General features: G+C 36.3%; 1 pseudogene; it reads left to right on the top strand.

Annotated features, from left to right (window-relative positions):
• The first annotated feature begins 6,194 nt into the window (after positions 1-6,194).
• Positions 6,195-8,097, top strand: LOC102132845 (T-complex protein 1 subunit zeta-like; annotated as a pseudogene).
• Positions 8,098-21,780: the final 13,683 nt, after the last annotated feature.

The following is a 21,780-nucleotide window of genomic DNA, read 5'->3' as shown; positions in this document are numbered from 1 at the left end:
AGTCTATACTAAGGAGAAAAAAGATTTCAAGAAAAGGAGAGGAAAATAACAAGGGGCAGTGAGATGGAGTGGAGAGAATATTGCACTTGAAGTCAAGACTTTGTATTTCTCATTTTGATATGCCTCTGTTTAATTTTTAGTGGACCATTTAATGACTGATTCTCATCTATAAAATGCAAATTGACTGCATGCCTTTTGATTTAATACTCTTTGTTTGCCTCATGCCAGACGTTTCACAAATCACCTCCACATGAATGATCTCATCTAAGCTTGACAGAAATTTTCCAAGAAACTTGAGGTTCAAAATAGTGGAGGCTCCCACCTCCACTGCCCCACCCACTTTGTTGCACAGATGGTAAGGATCTTTGGACTCCAAAGGCAGTGTCTCTTCCTCCTATATTCTGCTGCCCTATTTTATGTATATAAAAGCATTTTTTAAACTGTGAAATAACTTTCACAACTAAAGTGGCATTCAAAGGTGGATTGGTAATGCTTTCAGCAGAAGAAGCCCGCAAAGAAAGAATAATTTTGGAATTTATTTGGAGGAGCCAGACTAGTTTACATGAAAACCACATGCATTCTTAATTTATTTTGTTTAAATCTCAGAACAAATGCTAAACTGATGGAAGAATATGCTGCTTCTCTGTGCTCCAGTGAATTCCTTATTTTGTAGCATAAAATGATAAATGTTTGAACAGCTGCAATTATAAAGTTAAGAAACCATGCAACACAAATACAAACACACACACAAGTACACACTTTTTTTCTGTCCAGCTTTGTGGGTTGGAACTGTGCCACAGAAAAGAATCCATGGGTGACAAATTTATTTTCATTCATTATGCTGAATCCCTTGCGTGGCATAACTTTCTCTGTGGGAGGTTTACCTCAAGAAGGGCGAAAAAAAGAAAAAAAGGAAAAATGTGAACAAACCAGCTTTCTTGATTTACTGTCTTGGAATAGTTTCTGAGATATTGTTCTCCTTTGGGTACAAGCTAAATATAAGCCAAATATTTTTGCAACAATTGAGGATTAATGGGAAGGAGTTGATGGGTGGAGACAGCTTGGCCTTAGTCATTGTACAAATCTTTAGTTTCCATTTTATCTTTGTATACTTAAGCAGCTGAATAGAAGGAGTTGTTATTTCTTGTTTAACTTATTTTAAGCACATGTGCTCTAAATATATACTATTATGCAGGTGAGCCTGTGTGTCTTTTAACTCATGTGCAGTCATTGTAAACTCTTTTATTGGTTATATATTTGAAATCTGAGAAGTCGGTTCTTGGTGTTCTGGAAAGTACATGAAAACTTATAGTGGGCTGAACTTCCTTGTTGTCTGTTGAAAATGAATGAATGGGCCTGAATCTGCTCCTTGCCTATTTACTGAGATATACGTAAATCATACAATATCATGTGGGACGGAATTAAGAGAATCATAGAATGTCAGATTTGGAAGAGACCTTAGAGCACATTATCACAATTTTATTGGTCAGGGAAACAGAGCCTCTGTGGGTATTATGTGAATACGGGATTTAATGTAAAAATTAGACCTCATCCAATATTGTAAGAACTGAAAAAGTGAAGGTCTAGAGGGGAGTTGGAAACACCAAGAAAAGGTCACAAATCATTCAGCCTTTAGGCACTGGTGTGAGTGGACAAACGGAAGCTTTCATGGAAATCCAAGAAATTTAAGGACTACATAAAATTTGAACAATTGTGCTTTTGATATATTGAAATTTCACTATGTATCAGTAACTATGCTAAGCATCACACATCTTGGATGTCTTTTTCTTAGTGATTTTAAAATTATTTTTAAATTATTTATACATAAATAAATATGAAAATCTATACATAGAAAAATTGAGTGAGAAACACGAAAGACCCTGTAAGAAAAGCCACATTGTCATCAGAACAAGGATCCTAGTAGAAAATAGTTTAGGTAGCGTCTTTAGATCATAGTATATCTTTCAGCTTCCTTTTGAAGTTTTAAGAATTTCTTTTGAAGAATTAAATGGGAAAGGTAGTGAATGAGCCCGGGGAAATAAAGAAAGCTCCACAGTCTGGCATCTGACAGATATGTAAAATGAGCCGAATACTGGATATCTGGAATGAACATGGTTTCAGAGTGGGATGGTTTGATTTGTTTTTTCTTCTGAGCTCACCATGACCAACTTCCAGATGTCAGAAAAATTTCAGTATGGTACAGTGAATGTCCTCAGCTGACAACAGTGCCTAGAAGCAAGAGTGGGCACTTCATTCGCATATGGTCCAAGCTGATAGTAACCTGAACCAGGTATCCCAGAGCTGAAGGATTCTTAGTAGTAATAGCCATTAGCATGTCTGTTTCTTGGGTCACACTGCTTAATCTAACTGGTTGCTGTTTATGTCTCTTCAATTGTCATCTGGAATTGCCCTTCAGCATGGCCCTGAGGATTCCGCTTACTTGTCTCCTGTGTTAGATCCCCTAGATCCTGTATTGAAGTGAAACACAAAATCAGAAGCTTTTTGAGCAATGGTTCATGAACTTTATGTTGCAAACTAAACTAAAATTTTTTATTATATTATCAGATTTAATTTTTAATTAGTCTGGATTAAAATTTTAGGTTTTTTGTTATTTAGCTTACAATTTTGAAGGCATTGCGCAAGTATTGTTTTTTGAGAACTCCAAAGACACTTTGAATCCCAATCTTATATGTGATACCTAATTTTATTTTCTCTTCCCTGGAAGGCTGTAAGATTTTTCTCTTTGCATTCTGTGTCCTTGTATTTCCTCAGTTTGGATGTGCTTTATTCCACTTATATCAGTTAGCAATATATATTTCAGGAGAATTTTTCCAACGTATTTTGTAAGTAATTTCCTTTTCTTTCTTTTTTTGTTCTCTTTCTAGAGGTCTTCTCACTTATATGTGGGACCTCCTGAACTCATTCCGTAATTTTTAATATTTTTTCCCATGTTCTATTTTCTCAACGTGCTGTTCTCTTTTCATCATTTCCTGAACCTGTTTTTTTGTTTTTTGTTTTTCTTCAAATTTTCTATTTAGTTCCTCACCTCTACTCTTACGTGTTTTTGTTCTTTGATTTTGTTACAGCACTTCTTGTTTCATGGCTGGCTGAAATGTTTTTCTTATTTCTCTGAAGATTAAAATTACAGTTCTACTAAAGTTCTTTCTGTTTTCTGTTCACATAAGCTCTGTTCCTTCTAAGTTGTTTTTTATTGTTTATTTCTGTCTACACCTTTCATATTAGAGGTGACCTTCGGATATTTGTCCATCCTTGGCAGTTGTCATTTCCTTTTTTTTTTTTTTTTTTGAGATAGAGTCTCGCTCTATCACCAGGCTGGAGTGCAGTGGCACGATCTTGGCTCACTGCGACCTCTGCCTCCTGGGTTCAAGCGATTCTTTTGCCTCAGCCTCCTGAGTAGCTGGGGCTACAGGCACACGCCACCATGGCCAGATAATGTTTGTATTTTTAGTAGAGAATGGGTTTCACCATGTTGGTCAAGATTGTCTCAATCTTTTGACCTTGTGATCCTCCCCCCTTGGCCTCCCAAAGTGCTGGGATTACAGGTGTGAGCCACCACTCCCAACCCATTTCCTCCAATGAATCAGATCCAAAAGTGGATTAAATACTCTGAGTGCTTGGCTTGGGTAGCACTTGTTACCTCTAAGGAGACTTGCTTGAATTCTTTATATGATGTTAGTCTTTCTCCTTAGGCTGGTAAGGTTGAAAGAAAAGTCTCTTCCAATATTGTCCTTGTATATTCGTGTCTTAAAACATCTCTTTAGTGGTTTTAAATATGTGTGTGTGTGTGTGTTTAAGGGAGAAGTGTGATAAAAGGGCTTTTAAATTTTTTGGAAACTAGGATGTCCCTATTATCTTACTAAGCCTCACAGCAAATACTGAATGAAGATGGGGGGAGGCTAGTGGGAAGTGTTTTCTTTTCCTCATGGAAATGAGTTTAAAGGGTTTTATGACTTGTCCATATTCTCACAACTGTTGAGTGGATAAATCAGAATTTGAATGTGCAGAAGGTGGATTTTATAGACACTGACCTAAGATGTGTGCCCTGGGGACAAAATAAAGCCTAGATAATAGCTTCTCTGACAGTTCGTGAGGATCTGACAGTTTCTGGTCTGTATAAGTGAAGAAGGAATCAATAAAAGAGGTATATCAAATTATATAATCAAATAAACAATATTACTTGATTATATAATTTTGAATAAACATTTTAGTCTAACCAGAGAAGCTTGTTCAAAATCTGTTAGTTCTACTTCCGAAATCAACTTCAAGTCTGTGCATTCCTCTCCAACTCCACTGCTACCTTTCTAGTCTTCAAATATTCACTAGTAGTCTCTTGGCTTATCATAATAAACCTCCTACCTGATGATCTCACCTCCATTCTTCATCTCTTCTTACAAATAATGCATATGGAACTGAGAAGAATCTTTTCTAAAATTTATATCATCCCCTTTCCTTGCTTAAGATGTTTTAAAGTTTTTCTTTAACAATAAAAGGTAAAATATAATTCCTCAGCATGGTCCATAAGGCCTGAATAGGCTGATGTTTATCCACTTTTTCAACATCAGCTTTTGCTTCATTCACTGTGCTCCAACCATAATGGTTTTATTTCACATTTGAAAAAGTGCTGGGAGATTTCCTACTTTAAGGATTTGGCTTATGCTATTCTCTTTGCCTGGGATGCTCTTCCTACTATTGCCAATTGATTGACACTTCATCATCATTCTTCAGAACTTATCTTAAATTCCCTTTTTAAGAGTCTGGCATAATCTACGCCCTCAGTGAATTATATTCTTTGTTTCTTTTACTGTTTCAGATTATCTACATGTAATTGCTAAACTATCAGAAAATAATCTAGAAAATCTGAAAAGTCATTCTTTTCATTGTATGCATTTGTACTTTTCCAACCACAATGTCAGAAGCATATTATCAGATGAGAACGTGCTTTTAATTCGCAAAGTAAGGTTTTAAGAACCCACTTTGTGTGAGATAGTGAAGTGTGCTGAAACAGCACTGGGGGCTTGGGCTTTGCTGCTAAGTTGAGGAGTCACCATAGCCAAGTTAAATTGCTTCCATGGACTTCATTTCCTCTATCTCTGAGGTACAAAGACTGGAAGGAGACAATTCCTATAGACCTCTCTGACTTACTATTCCAAAGGTGCTCTATACTAAAACACGGCTTTCAAATGATTTTCCAATACAGGCATACCCTAGATATTAGCAATTCAGTTCCAGATCACTGCCATAAAGTGAATTTTGCAATAAAGTGAGCCAGACAAAAATTTGGGTTTTCTTGTGCATATAAACGTGATGTTTGTGATATACTATATTCTATTAAGTGTGCAATAGTGTTATATCAACAAAACAATGTACGTACACCTTAAATAAAAATACTCTTGCTAAAAAATGCTAACCATCATCAGGGCCTTCAGCAGGTCCTAATCGTTTTGCTGGTGTAGGATCTTACGTCAACGTTGATGGTTGCTGACTGATCAGAGTGGTGGTTGCTGAAGGCCGGGGAAGCTGTGAGGGTTTCTTAAAATAAAACAATAATGAAGTTTGCTCCATCAGTTGACTCAAGAACATTCTTGTCCCAAAAGAAGTCTCTGTAGTGTGTGATGCTGTAAAACTGCTCTCAGAATTGAAGTTAGTCCTCCAAACCCTGCCACTGCTTTATCAACTAAGTTCATGTAATATTCTAAATCCTTTGCTGTCATTTCAAAATACTTACAGCACGTCCACCAGGAGTAGATTCCATCTTTAAAAAACAAAACACTTTTTTTGGCTCGTTCATAAGAAACTCTTCACCCATTCAAGTTCTATCATGAACTTGCAGTAATAGAGTCACATCTTCAGAGTAGATTTAGCATAATTCTTGTGAACCCTAGCATTTTCAGAATGACGAATGAGATTTGGCTTCAACTTAAAGTCACATCTGCATTAGCCCCTCACAAGAGAGTCAGCCTATTCTTGGAAGCTTTGAAACTAGGAATTGACTTCCACTCTTTATGAAAGTTCTAGATGGCATCTTCTCCCCACAGGAGGTTGTTTTAAGTACACTAAAAATCTTCAGAAGACCCGGATAGTGGGAGGCACTATCCGGATCTTCTGTAGCCTGCGCTGGCCCTGGGATCTCAGCATAGGTCTTTGGCTCTTCCTCCTCTTGAGCAGCCGTGGCTGCCAGGAAGACCCAGAACCCCAAGGCTGGGGTGGCCCAAGTGCAGGTGATTTTGGTGCTCAACATCAGTGTGGTGCGGGGGCTACAGGACATACTGAGGACCAACCTGGGATCCAAGGGCACCATGAGGACGCCTGTTTTTGGTGCTGGACAAATCAAACTTACTAAAGACAGCTATGTGCCGCGTCACAAAATGCAAATTCACGAACTGCAAATGCTATTAAATGTATTCTTAATAGCAAAAGTAGCAACAGCTCAGGATGATATAACCAGTGATGGTATGACTTACAGTGTCCTAATAATTAGAGAGCTACTGAAACAGTCCGACCTCTACATTTCTGAAGGCCTTCATCCCAGAATAATCACTGAAGGATTTGAGACTCCAAAGGAAAGGGCCCTTCAGTTCTTGGAACACGTCAAAGTAAGCAGAGAGATGCACATAGAAACACTTAAGAGATGTGACCAGTACATCTCTTCATACTAAAGTTCATGCTGAACTTGCAGACGTCTTCACATAGGCTGTAGTGGACTCCATTTTGGCCATTAAAAAACAAGATGAACCTATTGATCTCATAGAGATGAAAAATAAACCTGAAACTGATACAAGCTTAGAGGCCTGTTTTGGACCATGGAGCACGGCATCCTGATATGAAGAAAAGGGTGGAAGATGCATACATCCTCAAGTGTAGTGTGTCATTAGAATAAGAAAAAAGGAAGTAAATTCTGGCCTTTTTATTCACAAGAGTGAAGAAGAGAGAGGAAAAAAATCATAAAATCAGAAAGAAAGTTCATTGAACATATAGTTAAAAAATAATAGAACTGGCCGGGCGCGTTGGCTCATGCCTGTAATCCCAGCACTTTGGGAGGCGGAGGCAGGCGGTTCACAAGGTCAGAAGATCGAGACCATCCTGGCTAACACGGTGAAACCTTGTCTCTACTTAAAAAAAACAAAAAAATTAGCAGGGTGTGGTGGCGGCGCCTGTGGTCCCAGCTACGCGGGAGGCTAAGGCAGGAGAATGGTGTGAACCCAGGAGGCAGAGCTTGCAGTGAGCTGAGATCGCGCCACTGCACTCCAGCCTGGGTGAGAGCGAGACTCTGTCTCAAAAAAAAAAAAAAAAAAAAAAAAATAGAACTGAAAAGGAAAATCTGCGGTGATTCAGATAAAGGACTTGTTGTTATTACCAAAAGGGAATTGATTTCTTTTCCTTAGACGCTCTTGCAAAAGAAGGTGTAGTAGGTCTGCACAGAGCTAAAAGTAGAAATATGGACAGGCTGACTCTGGCTTGTGGCAGGGTAGCTCTGATTTATTTTGATGACCTAAATCCCAACTGCTTGGGACTTGCAGTTCTTGTGCATGAGTATATATTGAGAGAAGAGAAGTTCACCTTTATTGAGAAATGTAACAATCCTCACTCTGTCACATCATTGATCAAAGGATTGAATAAACACACACTCTCTCAAACCAAAGATGCCATCAGAGATGGCTTGAGGGCTGTCAGAAGAGCTATTAATGATGGCTGTGTAGTTCCAGGTGCTGGTGCTGTGGATGTGGCAATGGCAGAAGCCCTAATTAAATATAAGCCCAGTGTAAAGGGCAGTGAACAGCTTGGAGTTCAACCATTTACTGATGCATTGCTCGATTATTCCCAAGGTTCTTGCTCAGAATTCTGCTTTTGACCTTCAAGAACATTAGTTGAAATTCAAGCAGAATATTCAGAATCAGTCTGCTTGTGGATGTGGACCTCAACATAGGTGAACCAATGGTAGCAGCAGAAATAGGAGTATGGGATAACCATTGATTAAAGAAACAGCTTCTTCACTCCTGCACTGTGATTGCCACCAACCTTCTCTTGGTTGTCGAGATCATGCAAGCTATTAATAGAATGTCTTCTCTGAAAGGTTAAGTTGAAGCTTTGCTGTATCTGAGTCTTAAAGACTCTGCAAAGTGATCCTGAGGAATATAGCTGTGGAATTTTTGTCCAAGCTTCCAATGGTTTTCAAAGGAATTTTCTTTTCCCATATGAAAAAAAGGAGAGAACACTGGAACCTAACAGAATTTTGAAGTTCTGAAATTACAATTACAGTATTTTTTTAATTGCACTGAAGTATGAGCACATAAAGCAGGTCCACGTCTGTCTTTTACCCAGTGAACAGGATATTTTGCTTTAGCTGCAGTTACATAAAATTCCATGTGAGAAAAGCATGTTATCTAGCTTATTATTAAATATTTATTGAAAAACAAATTTTAATGTTTAATAATTTCTTATGAGGATGTTTGTTAAATTATCCAACAGTGTCCTATTGTCATGTATTTAGGTTTAAATAAATTTTGTGCTAATATAAATAACACTTATGTAATTTAAGATTTTGAAAGCGTCCCTGTTAGTATAAATTTCTATTTGCAACCTTATTGGATCAGTTGGACTTTTCCTGCTTTTGAAATAGCTTTGCTACAATACTCCCCACAAAACATTAAGCTGTAGTAAATGAGAAGAAGAGTAAACTAGAGGCAAGGGAGTTGAGAGAGTTGCAAGGGACAAGTGGCAAAAATAGAAGAAGCAGAGGTAAAAGATGATGGATGGCATGGTGACTAAGGGCTAAGGCTATTGGGTGAAATACGAGATTCATAGCTGACCATATTTTCAAGCCTCTGAACTTTTTGCTTGTGCAGCATTATCCATCCCAAACCCTCTAGTGTCATATTTTTCTCACCCAAATTACTGTTCTCTCCTACATATTTCCACAAGATTGTTTATGTACAGTTGGTCTATTTCTGTAGTCCTCGAAGATGAAATTGTGTGATACTATGAACCACACCCATATAAGACAGTGAAGTAATTGATAAATGCTGTGTGTGTTCTCACTGCTCCAGCAACTGGCCATTCTCTGACCTCTTTCCTTCCACTTCAGCCTCCCCATTCCCTGAGACATCCCAATATTTGAGGGCTTAGCAGTTATCTTCAGTGAATGTGTAATAAATATTAAGTTAAAACCTCAAAACAAAAAATAAAATATGTTGCTTAGTATCTAGCCACCTTTATCAGCTATCCTAGCAGATCTTTTGGATAACTCGCTGCAACTTCTGTGTCAAGCACTTGCTGCCTCACCTTGTACTTTCGTGTTATGAAAATGACTTCTTTGCTTAAATCTCATGAACCAAACTTTTGCCAGCTTCTGACTTTTCTTCTTTAGCCTCCTCACCTCAGTGTATAGTATCTTATGGATCATTGTATGGTCTTGCTCTGGATTAGGCTTTGGTTTAAGGGAATGTTGTGACTTGCTTGATCCTCTATCCAGACTTCTCGAACTTTCTCCATACCAGCAATATAGCAGATTTACTTTTTTATTTGTGTGTTCACTGGAATGGCACTTTTAACAACCTTCAGTAATTTTTCCTTTGAAATCATAATTTGGCTAAAGGTTGGAACAAGAGACCTAGCTTTGGGCCTATTTCAGCTTTCAACCTGTCTTCCCCTCACTTAATCCTTTCTATTTTTTGATTGAAAGTGAGAGGCATGTGACTCTTCCATTCATGTGAACACTTAGAGGCCATTTTAGGGTTATTATTTGGCTCTATTTTATTTTATTTTTAATTTATTTATTTTTGAGGCAGAGTCTCACTCTATCACCCAGGCTGGAGTATAGTGGCACAATCTTGGTTCACTGCAACTTCCGCCTCCCAGGTTCAAGCGATTCTCCTGCCTCAGCCTCCTGAGTAGCTGGAACCATACAAAGCTAATTTTTGTATTTTTAGTAGAGACACAGTTTTACCATGTTGGCCAGGCTGCTCTCAGACTCCTGACCTCAAGTGATCTGCCCGCCTCAACCTCCCAAATTGATGGGATTACAGGCATGAGCCACAGTGCCCAGCCTGGCTCAATTTTAATATTGGGATGTCTCAGGGAATAGGGAGGCTGAAGTGGAAGGAAAGAGGTCAGAGAATGGCCAGTTAGTGGAGCAGTCAGAACACACACAGCATTTATCAATTACTTCACTGTCTTATATGGGTGTGGTTCATGGTGCCCCAAAGCAATAACAGCAAAGATTACTGATCACAGATCACCATAATAGATATCATAATTATGAAGAAGTTTGACATATTGCTAAAGTCACCAATATGTGACACAGAGACAAAAATCTGAGCACTTGCTGTTGGAAGAACGGCACTGATACACAGATAGCCTGGTACCACACAGAGTTGTTACAAACTTCCAATTTGTAAAAAACACAGCATCTGCCAAGCACAATAAAGTGAAATGAAATAAAACAAGATGTGCCTCTTCTGCCAAAAACTGGAACATTTTTCAAAAATTTAAAGTGAATCTTAAAATGTATACATTTTTATTTTTGTTAATAAAAACTTCCTTGAGTAGGCTCAGATTTGTCGTCATAAGAATATTTTTGTTTTGATTTCATTCCAACATTGAAATTAAACCGTTTCCTAAGAATACCAGCTGCCATGAGGGATTCGTGATCTGAAAGTACCACAGAAAGCAAAGAACAGAAAATGAAAACATGGCGATTAAATGTCCATTGGATGAGTCATGTAATGGTTGCCCTGAAAGAACCTGAAAATGAAACATCCCTAAAACTATGAGAAGCTAAAAAAAAAAAGTGCTGTCTAAATATACACTTGCCAGTAAATGCGTGTAACAGCAGACTCCAGCGTGGGCATGAACCAATATTAAATTAACAACCACAAAAGAAGCTCTATTGATTAGCCTATTGCCTCCTCCGTAATGCCAGTACTTATATCTGAGCGCAAACACTAGTGAACAGGGTTAGGTTGTACTTTACAGTGATTGGCAGCACTGTGGGAAGTCAGATGCCAATGTTTGCTCATTCTAATATGTTAAGAACCTTTTTCCCTCCCAACATCACCATGGAAAGCTGTCCTCCGGGAAAATCATAGGTAGATCTAGATCCATCACATTTTGACTACAACTGTGGTTATAGTTAAACAGTGATTTAGTATTTTACAAAATCTAAACGATGTTGACTACTAATAATATGTTACTAATTATACTTTTGGAGAAATCTTACTGTCGAAACTAGGACTAAACCAACTTATAAGAACTTAAGAAAGACGTGCCAAATAACACTAATAAGCAATGAGTCTTATTCCACGGATTCTTTTTTTTTTTACACAATTCTCTCTAAAGGGCAATTGTTGGATAGCAGATGGAGGTTGTTACGGCATTGACCTCAAAGGTTAATGATGTATCTTTAAGTATTCATTACACAACTTTAACAATGCCTTACACAGTGAAACATTTTAAAGTTTTCAAAGGGCTTTCACCTTGACCGCTGATTATATTGTGAAGGACTGAGTAATGTACAGTGTCTCAGCGTATTTTTTTCTTCACAGCATAATCCTGACATGTTTAAATATGCTGTAAAAGTATATTGGATGAATTAACAAATTTGGTCCACACAACAAACTATGTTAGGCAAACACAGAAGAATTAGTATACAATTTTACATATCTAGAAACAGTTTTAGTGATTTGCTAGGATGTCTTAACTATAGATAAAATCCTGAGAAGGAGTAAAGAGTGAAACAGCCAACAAAAATCTATAGACATGGAAATTTTCAAAGAACACGTACATTTATTTCAACACTGTTATTATACTTATCAGAAATGATCAATAAAATATAGTAGACGAATGGAAGCATCAAATCAGGATTCATTTTTTTTTTCAGTTTTTAGATTTTACTATTTGTACCCTGTGATATAACTTAGTTTGTGGTTGGTTGTTTGTTTGTTTTTATCCACAGGGGCCAACATCACTAACTTTTTTGTGTGTTCACTTTGAGGATTTATCTTTATCTTTGAAGGGTTAAGGAAGATCATATTTGAATCTTTCTTAAACCCTTTTACGTCTTAAGTAAAGTAACATTTCCACTGAGTCTTAAAAGATAAATGGGTTTGAATACCAGTTTTAATATTGGGCGAAGAGTTTTTCAAATCTAGAAAACCACATGAGCAAAGTCCCGATGTGAGAAACCACTGAGGATATACAGGGAAAGTAAGTTTGGTAGATTCATGAAATACATGGAAAGAAAAAGTTTCATGTGTGAGAATTACATTATGAAGCACCTTGAACACCAAACAGAGCACTTTGTCCCGTGAACAGTAGGAAGCTACAGTTGGTTATTGAGCAGAAGAGTTGCAGTGTAGGTCACTGTTTTGTTTTTAATAATAATGAATTCATAGTCATATCCGTGCTATAGCGTGACCACATTGGTGACAATGACAGAAAAGAAGGGGGTGTGTGTGTGTGTTGGAAGACAGGACTAGAGTAAGAAACTGGGACAGGATTACCATCTGAAAGGTGGTATTTCAACAGTCCAATTAAAATGGAAAACGAACCTACTACTTGCTAACTTGCTAGGTATGTAAACTAGGACAAATTACTTCCCTCTAAGCCTTGTTTTCCTCATTTGTATCCTATAGAATTATTGCTATAATTAAGTGAGAACTTGTATATACTACAATTATTAGCACCATGCCAGATATATCGTGGCTATTTCATAAATATTTATAATTATTATATCAAGCCAATTAAAATATGTTTTTTGAGAGAGGAGGACTTTAAAATTTCTTATTATTATTGTGTATTTGTTTTCATTGACAAAAAGTGTATGTATTTATGAGGTAAAATGTGATGTTTTGATATCTGCACATGGTGTGGAATGCTTATGTTAGAGTTAGCTTGAAGTCAGAATTATCAGAAATGATCAACAAAACATAGTAGACACATGGAAGCCTCAAATCAGAATTCTTTTTTTTTTCAGTTTTTAGATTTTACTATTTATACCCTGTGATATAACTTAGTTTGTTATTCTTCACTTCATATGATCATTATTTTTTTGTGTGATGAAAACATTTAAAATCTTTCTTAGCATTTCAAATATACAGTACATTATAATTATAGTCACCATGCTATATGATAGTTCTCCAGAATTTATTCCTCTAATGGATATGTTTCGGTAAAATATTTTTGTTTTTTCTCAATAAAACTTTCTTTCATAGCTGGGATATCCTATTTGACAAAGGTAACAACGCACATCCACACCGTCTTTCCTAAGACTATCCTCTTGGCCACTCTCAGCTAAGAAAGCTTGGCTAAGGGGGCCTATAACAGTGAGGTCATGTTGTCACCGGGAGCTTCTGCTATTCTGCACTATACAACCAGAAAGACAGCAAACCTATGAAAGAACACCCTGCTATGGTTGAGAAGCCAGGCATGAGCTCTGCATATTTGTTCTCCTCCCACAGTGAGTCAACCATGATGTTCACTCATTGAGGAGTGTTTGCAGACACTTGGTGTTAATTTATCTTCTTGCATTTCTCTGACCCAACCTGTATATAAGATGGAATGGTGAGACTATTTTTTATTATTTACCACGTTTCTCCTCCTTAAATGGTGGAGGCCTTCTCATGCTGGAGACCAAATAGGAACTGTGACACATTTCAATGACTGGAAATGGTAAGACCGGAACAGTTATGTGTTAGGAACAAAGTATGCAGCAAGCTTTTATGGTCAAGGAGATTCTATTCTACCTTTAGGACTGGTTTTATCTTAGCAGTACCCAAGAATGATTATATGCTGGTCCTAGAATGTACAATAAATGCACACAGTATTGGAAGGTATTAATTTTTATTGTTGTCATCCATAACTAAAAAACAGTGACCTGTTATGGTCAGACAATGTATTAAAAGACAGAACATTGAGATAAATAATATTATTTAATCCACACACTTACTAAACACTAGCCATATACCAGGCCCCTATAGTGTGTTGTTGGAATTCCAACATGGCTGTGCAATAGTTCCTTCACTTAAAGTATTTTGAATGGAAAGATCCCTCTAAGGAATAGGCTTGGTGAATAGTAATAACTAAGTAATCCTTCTGGCCTTTAATTAATAAATTTATAGTTAAACAGGATTCATATTAACTTCATTTCATTTTATCCAAGAAGACTTAGTACTCATTGGAAATATGACTTTGCATATTTTATTTCTTTTTGGGGACACTCATATTTCTTAGACGGCTGGAAAGATGGAAGAGTTGTGTTTTTCTCTCTAAGGTATCAACTTGGTGATTTCCCCCTCAGTCTTGTACAGATAAATACATTTTGACATTTGGTTGGCTTGTCTTCTTCAGTCAGATTGGCATTACCAATCCCTTGAGAGTTCATAAACAGAGAAAAGAAGGAGGCAAGGGAGCAATAAGAATCAAAATGTAAAGAATTTGATTCTCACGATGAAGACTAAAAATATGCTTAGGTTTATTTTCCACTTGTTAACTGAACGATTAAAGAAGGAAAAAGTATTTCTTTGTTCTCGAGTTTATTTTTCTGCCTGTCCTAAGACACAACTCCATGTTTGCATACATCTTTGTGGTTGGAAGAATGTTATTTGAGAAAGCATTCCTTTTAATAAAGTTTGGTCATGTAAGCCACTTTGTTATGAAATACAGTACACATTCTTGTTTTATTCATGTCAAATTTTCATCAAGGACATAAAAAATTATAGGTTCAGAGAAAGGCGGAAAATACCCAAATCTCTACATTTAATACTAAACATTGTATTGAAGTAATCAATCAAACTATTCAGTGTTAGCCATATTACTGAAAAAGGCCAATATTAAGGCCAAACAGTCCCCCTATTAATGTGTTGGGAATTCATGGGGAACTCTGATGTCTGTGGTTGGTGGTGACAGTTTGAGATTAGTATTTTAGTATTGTAATTTCCCAGAGTTGCTTCGGAAACAAAAAGATAAGACTCCATTCTACTTGTGAAGTGTATTAAAATTCTAGGGTTGAATCTATTCAATTTTTCCACCTGTATATTTGATGTTAGAATATGTTTAACTTCCTTAAAAAGTGCTCTGATGATTGTTGCAGGGATATCATCAGTTGATTCTTTCATTTGAGAAGCATCTCTTCTTCTGATTTCTGCCATGAAGTAGAAGGGGAATTAGATCTAAGTATGCTTTAGCAACTAGCTAAATATATAGTTCCAATTATATTAACTCAAAAGATTAATATTTGTTTTTGTTAGACCCAACAGGGTATGTTAAATGAAGCTCCACATTTTGGTCAATCTCCATCTGTTATTAACACTATGTTGACAAATTTTCCACTGATTAAGGTACCACTAGTCAATGTACTGGAATTAACTTATTACCTGGAAAAGTCACACTTGATATTTACACACATATAAGCTTCTAGTTAATGTAAGCCCGACTAGTCCACTGGAAACATGAGGACATTTCACTCAACTTGGAGAAAATAGTTATTTTCTAATTCAAGAGGCAATTGTATCAGTATAGATGGAGGAGACATGAGGAGGTATTTTTAGGAAAATTGCCAAAGTCTAACTAATATTCTTGGTAGAATGGTAGAATGTCTCATCAACTTTTTGGAACAGTAAATCCATTACAGCAATTCATCCATTTACATAGGCTTCAAAGTATAATCTGTGATTATTAGTCATTGGTTTAAAAATCTCTGAATGAATTAGACAGACATTTAATCATATAATAAGAAATAAGATGTTAGAACATCCTAAACACATTGTTTATGCTTCTTTGCCTGACCTCTGCTGTCAAAAAGCCACGACAGCTGTTTGGTTTCGAGTGTATCCAATCCAGTGAAGTGGCAAAAATCCTTTTAGAACAAGTTAGATTGCTTCTCTTTTGTTCTACTACCTATTGTACGCACAAGCGTCATCTCTTTAGATGAGATAGCCACATTTGCAATAACTAGTTCGTTCTTTTTCTTGGGCTAAATTTGAATATTTCCTGTTTATGGCAGTATGGAAACATTTCTAGTATCTGGAAAAGCCTTGGACTTTCACTCCAGAAAGTAGCCCAAGAGACTGTGCTTTTGTCTTTGCCTCCTATCTGATGACATTTCTGTACAGAACAAGTCTACTCCTAAAGGCTGATGGGAAAATAGAAGCATGGCCATCAGAAGCCTACTTCTAGACATTTTTTTTTTTTTTTTTTTGCCAGGGCCCAAAGTCCTTTGAAAGAAAAGAGGAGTTTTTCCTGCAAATTTATCCAAACAGGTTTTCCTATGACACAAGTTGCTACACTTTCCTTTCACTCCCTTACCTATTTCCACTACAAAGAAATGACTTCATTGAACTTTCCCCAATGAATCTGTCACCCAGAACAGTCATTCTTTATAACAGAAAGGCAACATATGTAAGGACAGTCTTTTGAGACTAATGTAAACTTTTAATTTCTTGCCCAAGTGTATTATTAAATAATAGTTAATCTCCTGAATAACACTTCGGGCTACTTTGCCACTCAGAAGAGAGAATTACCAGAAGGAGCTCTGATGGCCACGACTCAGATTTAGTTACAGAAAGAGGCCAATGACCTTTGGAGAACAGAATGACATGCATGTTATTTAAGCAGACACTTGAATTCATCAGGCATACAGTCATATTTTAAAATATCATATTTTAATAAAATCAATACCTCATATAATTATTAATCATTATAGTTATAGATAAAATATATTGACCCACTATGTGCTGGCACTGTGCCATGTGCTTTATCTACATTTATTTTCTTTAATTATAATAACATTAATCTTATGAGATAGGTATATTATCTGTCTTTCCATTTTAAAAACAAAAAGATGGGGTGGCCAAATAATCTAGTAACAATAAAAATGCATATCCAATGTTTATTATTTGCCAGGCCATGTTTATTATACTTAATGATATTATAAATATAACATTAATAATAAATATAAATATAATGTTTTTATAATAAAATAAAATAAATATAACGTAAATATAATATGAATTATATTAACTCATTGAATCTGCAATAAAACCCCATTGAGTAGGTATTATAATTAGTCCCAACTTTAAGGCGAGGCAGTAGAAAGGCACAAGAAAGGTTAAGTAATTGCTCAAAGTCTCAGCTAGTAAGTGGTGGAGTTGTGACTGAAATGCTGACAGTCTGGTTCCTCAGGCTATCCTCTTACCACTGCGTTGTACTGTCTCTGCCTTTCCACGCAATCAATTACTAATGATTTCTGTCTGGTTAGTGGTAGCCATGGGCCTTAATTTAAAGTCTGTGCTCTTAATTACTATTTACTCTATTGCCTCTCATTTAGTGTGCTTAATACAAAGTTCTGTGTTTTTCATTGTACATACCAGTGGGAGAGGAGCGTGCAGAGATCATCTTTGTCCTTGGAAAGTTTACTGTTGGGTAAGGAAACTGTGTTATCTCTAAAAACGGGGTGTACTCATCCAACTAAAATCAGAATGAATTCTACAAATGATAACTCTAGGATCATTAGAGACCCTCCATGACTCCAATCACTTTGACTCCTACAACTCTTAGGACTTCTACACTCCTATGGGACTCCTGTAACTTTGAGTATTGAATGAGCAAAGGGGGTCTCCACTGAAGACATTTGTAGAGGTTATTTCCTATAAGAACTGTTATAATTATTAACAAGTGAGCTAGTGCTGAAGGTTGTACCCTGTCACTACAAAAAAAAGGCAAATGGCTGAACTAATGATTGGCAGTGAAAAGGACAAATCTGCCATTAGGGGTAATACCAGCTTCAAAGTGCTAGCCTCCTTCTTTCCTAGGAGAGGAAATGACGACGGGACATGAAGGAATTAATGAGGATTCCAAACTTTAATTCCAATGTGTATGGTCCCCAAATATTCTCTGTGAACAAAATGTAGTTTACTGAAGGAAAAGTAATTTCTTTCTGGAGACACAAAATAACATTGAGGGAAAAGTGGAGAGGAAAAGATATTTTTGAGAGAATAAAATCCTGAAAGTTTTGGTAAGTTTATATCTGATAAAACTGTAAACGTTATGATAGAAATAACACTAAACTCGGAATCAGATGCCCAAGTTCAAGTTCTCACTGAAATCTTAGAATTTATTCTCATAGATAAAATATTACCGTAATTAGTAGATTTTTATTAAAGTGACATTTTCTCGCAGCCTCTCTCTATTTAGTTCACAGCAGCCTCTTCCTATAGTTCATATGATTCTCCTATAGTTCATATGATTCACCTAAACTGTCTATATTATATTATATACTATCATATAGTATTATTTACTGGACTATGTATTACTATGCCATTTAATTCAATTTCATTATTAAGTTATTTAAGGGTGGGGATTATGAATTCTACCTCTTTTCAGTTCCTGTTCTTTGTCAAAAGTGGTTGTTCAGTAATTGTTGATGGATTGAGATTAGGGCTCCGTTAGAAAGGTGCTCATAGAGTCAGTGTTTTCCAAACAAATCGGTGGAATTAAAGTTTATTATTTACTTACCGATAATAACGAACCATCATGAATGCGTAAACCAGAGGCACCACTTTATCCCAGTAGTTGCAACCAATTGTAATAATGTAAATACGGTGATATATACAATTACTAATTGTCAGTTAATGTAAGTGTATTCTTTGTGTAATCACAGTTTATTCTTTGTAATAATGTAAATATGGTGATATATACAATTACTAATTGTCAGTTAATGTAAGTTTATTCTTTGTGTAATCACAGTAGTCTTTTTTCTTAAAGATGAAATTTTTCAGCATTGACACTTTTAATAAATGATGTATTTACACGGGTAATCATATGGTAGAAAAAAACTATTTTTTGAATGACTTTTTATAAAAAATAAAAGTCAGAAAAAAGAATTGTAATTTCAATCCTGATTCTCCTGGGAGGTTTTTGTTTCTCATCGCAGTTTGAAGTGAGAAAACGTGTTTTCAATCTAACTCTTACAATGTAGGGTACTATATAGATCAATATAACATGGAGGTTTCAGTTATATACTAGGATAGTGGAAAGAGCGCTCTACCGAGACTGGAGATCTGATTAGAAACCCCAGTATTATTGACTACTTTTTGTGTGATGTTGGGTAAATACCTGTATAACAATCTCTTCCAACAAAAATATACTGGGATTCCTCACGATACAAAATTCGCATTCTTACTTCTACCTTTGGTCCCAATATGCTATTTCTCTGTCATCCTGGGACATTACATTGCTATCTAAGAGTTACTCACCCTGGAATGAAAACTGCAAGTTCATAAATAAAACAATGTAAGGTTGAAATAGCCTTAGTGCTATAAAGAGCTGCAGAGTCTTATGACATATATATTTATATACATATAGTGACTGTGTAATAAATGATCTTGGCAGCTTAGGCATCAGATAGTTGACTAGGTCAAAGTGGGTGGTTTTGCTTGATGCTATTTACCTATTTTTCCCTCGTGCAATTTTATTTGCTTTGGGTAAGTTCTTCTTAATAAATGTTCTCAAGTCAGAAATAGAACGTCCTCGTCCTGCCTCCACTGCTTAATAGTTCATTACATTGGGTAAGTCACATGTTCTCTTTGAGCTTTAGTTCTCCAACTCTAAAATAAGGATAATAATGTCTAGTTAACATAATTTTCATGAATATTAAATGAGCACTTATCAATTAGTACTTACACACTAATAAGTATTTCCAAATTTGAGGGATGATAATGATAATGACACTTTGCAGAGAATAAAAAATTTGAGGATGATACAGTAACTCCTTCAGGTGTTCATCCTTAATTAGGTGATTGTACAATATTCTAAATAAAATACCAGCAGTTTTGAAATTGTGGTAGCTTCACAATTTTACAAACTTACTTTTAAACTTGGACTTTTAATGCAGTATTTGCCTTAATAAGAAGGAATTATCCACCTGAATATAACATATTTACTTGATTATAAATCAATAATACTATTACAACTGCTACCACTATCACTACAAGGATAATAATAGTATTTTTGATAATGTAAATATCACAATATTCAAGAATGATCATCCCTCAAAATGTATTAAACCTAAAGCAATCTTTCTGTTTTCTAAGAGTATGATTATTATATAGAGAGAAATGTTTGCTTAATATCTTTTATTTCAGATGTTGTGAAATGGGGTAGAGTAATTATTCTTTGCATCCAAAGGATATCAAGAATGAGTCAGGACAAATGCACACCTATTGGGCTACTATAAGAAAGGCAGGAATAATCAAGAAGAGAGCTCTTTCTTATTTGGACCGAAGCTACCTTAGCTTCAACAGGAGAATACCTAGGCGAGGGGTTGATCAGTGCAGCAAACCACCATGGCACATGTTTACCTGTGTCACAAATCTACACATCCTGCAGGTGTAACCCAGGACTTAAAATAAAAGTTGATGGGGAATAAAAAAAAAGAAAAAGAAAAAGGGAGAATCAAGCCCAGTGAAAACATAGATCTTAACAGAGACTTAAATCAGAAGTCTAAAAAATTTCACTGGATTTTTCAATACCTGCTCAGAAGCTGATCATTTTGAACAACTGAGGTTGAACCACAGAACTCTGGGACTAACTAGCATTTTCACAACTCAACTTGTTCACATTTCAATGCTTCTGAGCCATATTTAGCCAAAGAGAGTGTGTCAGTTGCTTGCTTAGACGCTCATGCAGTCAGGTCACTAGAATCCAAGGATTTGGCAGCCTGTCTTCATGAGCAACCTCCACTACTGAAATGTATGACTTCAGTTTCAAGACTCTTGAGAAGTAAATAATGGCAAAATAACTAAAGATATATATATATATATATATGTTTGTTTTTTTTTTTTTTTTTCCTGAGACAGTCTTGCTCTGTCGCCCAGGCTGGAGTGCAGTGGCGCGATCTTGGCTCACTGCAAGCTCTGCCTCCTGGGTTCACGCCATTCTCCTGCCTCAGCCTCCCGAGTAGCTGGGCCCGGCTGATTTTTTGTATTTTTAGTAGAGATGGGGTTTCACCATGTTAGCCAGGATGCTCTCGATCTCCTGACCTCATGATCTGCCCGCCTCGGCCTCCCAAAGTGCTGGGATTACAGGCATGAGCCACCGCGCCCGGCCACTAAAGATACTAAAAATATTAATGAGGAAATCAATTGTTACCGATTTTCTTCTGAAAGATGGCTGGAGAGGCAGTGACTGCTATTCAGCTACTCTGGGTCTGTTGTTAGAGCCTGTAGAGGGGCTTTAGCAGGATTAAGCAATGTTGACAGACATATGCAAGTGAAGTCTCTAGTATGTGTTTCCGTGCTATGATTCAGCTCAAAAACGGGGCAGAGAAAATTTACAGAAAGCTTAAAGTTGCAAAAACATTCCAGTTTTTGATTGCTAAGCAGAAGTATCTGAGGGTATCTAAGTTTTAAAAATGAAGTGCTCTGTTCTGTAAAGTTTGTTAGAGCATTTTTAAATATGTGAGCTAACGTAAAAATATAACAGATGTCATAAACAGATAGGGAATTTGTTTTTATATGAAAAACTACTAGGGATGTGATTATTTGTCTAAAGTTGATAAGAGGCAGAATCACCAAAACTTAAGAAGACATATCCTAGATAGTAACTGGCCAGGAAGATAAAGAAAGTAAATCTTTGCGTTGTTTTTGTTTTTAAGCGAGAAAGTGATTCTGACCCACCTACCAAGTTATTACATTGGGCTCTGGTTTTTAACAACATAGCATATATCAAGATCACCCGTGAAACAAAACAAAATAATAAAAAAAAGGG

The sequence above is a fragment of the Macaca fascicularis genome, chromosome 2, assembly GCF_037993035.2.
Source record: "Macaca fascicularis isolate 582-1 chromosome 2, T2T-MFA8v1.1".
In the NCBI taxonomy this organism is placed as follows: domain Eukaryota; kingdom Metazoa; phylum Chordata; class Mammalia; order Primates; family Cercopithecidae; genus Macaca; species Macaca fascicularis.
This window is presented reverse-complemented; position numbering and strand designations above follow the sequence as displayed.